The sequence below is a fragment of the Schistocerca gregaria genome, chromosome 6 (genome assembly GCF_023897955.1).
Source record: "Schistocerca gregaria isolate iqSchGreg1 chromosome 6, iqSchGreg1.2, whole genome shotgun sequence".
Taxonomy (NCBI): Eukaryota; Metazoa; Arthropoda; class Insecta; order Orthoptera; family Acrididae; genus Schistocerca; species Schistocerca gregaria.
In genome coordinates, this window is record NC_064925.1 from 400,986,044 (window position 1) to 400,989,443 (window position 3,400).

Consider the following 3,400-nt stretch of genomic DNA (forward strand, 5'->3'; position numbering starts at 1 on the left):
TGTGTGCCCCAATTAGGTATCTGCATTTCTAGCGTGTTACTAAATCTTTTTATTCTACAGAAAATGATAGTAAAAGGAGTTATGAAATTCAGAACATATATAACGAACTACAGGGGTTTCCAAAAAAATTTTGTAGATGAACATCAACAAAAGTGGAACAAGTTTAAAGAAGTGTAGTAAAACAGGTGGTACTGAGAAAATACTAAAGTAGTTGCAGAGTTTTGCTTTTTCGGCAGCAAGGAAACTGACAATATCTGATAACTGAAGACGTTTTTCCAGAAACGAGCATTTTTTAACATTTAAGAAGTAAATTTAAGAGTCATGAGGTATTTTCTCAAAGAATGTTTCTGGAACGCACGCATGTACGCAAGTGAAACGTTAACAATAAACAGTTTTGACAGTACCATAACAGAAGATTTTTGAAATGTGGTGCTACAGAGGAAGGATGAGTATTAGATAGGTCGTTCAGATAAATGAAGAAGAGGTACTGAATCGAACTGGCCAGACAACAAATTTTTGGCACAATTTGTCTAAAGGAAGCTATCGGCTAAAAAATCACATCCTGACGCCTCAAAGAATAATCAGACTGGTTGTGATGTGATGTGTGCGAGGGGGGTGGAAGGGGGAGGCAAAAATGGTTCAAATTGCTCTGAGCACTACGGGACTTAACTTCTAAGGTCATCAGTCCCCTAGAACTTAGAAGTACTTAAACCTAACTGACCTAAGGACATCACAAACTTCCATGCTCGAGATAGGATTCGAACCTGCGACCGTAGCGGTCGCGCGGTTCCAGACTGTAGTACCTAGAACCGCTCGGCCACTCCGGCCGGCGGAGGTGGGAGGGGATCAAGTAAAAATTGTAAGAACAGTCTAGGGTACGATGTAATAATCAAGTGGATGGTGCTTGCAATAGCTGTGCGGAGATGAAGAGGCTTGAGTAAGACATACTGGCAAAGAGATCTCAGTGAAACTAGTCTTTGGACTGAAAACCTCTCCACAACTTATTTTATATAAAAATGTACCTGCCTGTAAGTTTGTGTTCGTAAGAAAGTAAAGCCAGTGGTTTGCTCAACGCAAACAGTCTACAAGGATCCAGAATGAGATTTTCACTCTTCAGCGGAGTGTGCGCTGATATGAAACTTCCTGGCAGATTAAAACTGTGTGCCGGACCGAGACTCGAACTCGGGACCTTTGCCTTTCACGGGCAAGTGCTCTACCAACTGAGCTACCCAACCACGACTCACGCCCCTTCCTCACAGCAAGGTTTGCAGGAGAGCTTCTGCAAAGTTTGGAAGGTAGGAGACGAGGTACTGGCAGAAGTAAAGCTGTGAGGACGGGGGGTGAGTCGTGCTTGGGTAGTTCAGTCGATAGAGCACTTGCCCGCGGAATGCAAAGGTCCCGAGTTCGAGTCTCGGTCCGGCACACAGTTTTAATCTGCCAGGAAGTTTCAGTCTACAAAGATGTCAACATATTTGGCTTTATGTACGTCTAGAGTAGGATGAAGTTTAAGAGACTAGCCAAGGAAGAAACAATATGCAAACAAGTGGAATACGGAAATACTAAGGAATGCCTGAAATTCTCTAAGGCTGTATCTACTGCGATAAAGAATAGCTGAGGAGGTAGTTACTTTTAAGAGGAATTGACATCCATAAAAATGACAGTTACAGAGACAGGAAAGAAAAATATATGTACAAGGAAGATAACAGCGAAGATACAATGGGTAAAACAAGAAATACATCAGCTGATCGACGAAAGAAGAAAGTACAAAAATGTTCAAGGAAATTTAGCTATACAGAGATATATGTCACTTCCGATTGAAGGAAGCAGAAAGTGCAGGAAATCTAAGGCTAAATGGTTATATGAAAAAAGCGAAGAAATCGAAACAGAAATGATTGTTGAAAGGACTGTATCAGTATACAGTAAAGTCGTAACAACCTTCGCAGAACTTAAAGGTAAAAGCTGTAACATTAATAGTCTTAAGAGAATTTCACTGCAAAATGCAGAGGAAAAAGTGGATAGGTGGAAAGGTCTAAGTACACTGAAGGCCTCTATGAGAGGGAGAACTTGTCGGACGACGTTGTAGAGGAAGAAACAGGAGTCAATAGACCAGAGATAAGGAATCCAGTATTAGAATTTAAAAGAACTTTGGAGGACTTAAGATCAGTAAGGCAGAAAAAAAAGATCACATTCCATCAGAATTTCTAAAATCATTGGGGAAGGGGCAACAAAACGATAACTATCGTTGGTGTGTAGAATGTATAAGTCTGGCGATATACCATATCACTTTCGAAAAAACATCTTCCACACAACTCCGAAAACTGCACGAACTGACAAGTGCGAGAATTATTGCACAATCAGCTTAACAGTTCAAGCATCCAGGGTGCAGGAAAGAATAATAAGCAGAAGACTGGCAAAGAAAATTGAGCATCTGTTAGATAAGTATAAGCTTAGCTTTAGAAAAGGTAAAGGCACCAGAGAGGCAGTTCTCACGCTCCAGCTGATAATGGAAGGAAAACTGAAGAAAAATCAATACATGTTCGTGGGGTTTGTCGACCTGAAAATGCATTCGACACTGTTACATCGTGACAGCTGGCTGAAGTTCTAAGGAAGGTAGTGGTAAGCTACAGCGAAAGACGGATAATATACAATACGTACAAGAACCAAGAGGAAACAATAAGCGTGGGATACCAAGAACGAAGCGCTCGGATCGAAAGAAGTGTTAAACAGAGCTGAAGTCTTTCTCCCCAACTGTTCCAACTGTGGGAACACAATATGGATTGAGAGTAAACGGAAGATAGCGGCGCGGGGTAGCCGTGGGGTCTTAGGTGCCTTTCCACGGTTCGAACCGCTTCCTCTGTTGGATGTTCGAGCCCTCCCTCGGGCATGGCTGTGTGTGTTGTCCTTAGTGTAAATTAGTTCAAGTAGTGTGTAAGCGTAGGGACCGATGACCTCAGCAGTTTGGTCCCATAGGAATTTACTACAAATTCTCACAAATATAAATCTAATGTAGACGAAAGCAATGAGAAGTAGAAGAAATGAGAACAACAAGAACCTTAACATCGGAATTGGGGATCACGAAGTAGCCAAAGTCAAGGAATTCTATCTGGGCAGCAAAATAATCTGTGGTGGATGGAGTAAGGAGGACATAAAAAGCAGACTAGTACAGGCAAGAACAGCATTCATGGCAAAGATAAGTTTCCATCAAACATAGACCTTAATTTGAGAAATAAATGCCTGAGACTATAATTTTATATTGCATAGTATTGAAATATGGGAGTCTGGGAAAACCGGAACAATAGAGAACTGAAGCATGTGAGATGTGGTGCTAAAGAAGAACGTCGAAAATTAGGTGGACTGGTAGGGTAAGGAATGAGGAGGTTCTTTGCAGAATCGGCGAGGG

General features: G+C 41.6%; 1 non-coding gene across 1 annotated transcript; it reads right to left on the reverse strand.

Annotated features, from left to right (window-relative positions):
- Positions 1-1,160: 1,160 nt before the first annotated feature.
- Trnas-uga (transfer RNA serine (anticodon UGA)) lies at positions 1,161-1,235 on the reverse strand. The gene has a single exon. It is a non-coding gene; the product is annotated as a tRNA-Ser (tRNA).
- Between the last annotated feature and the right edge of the window lie 2,165 nt (positions 1,236-3,400).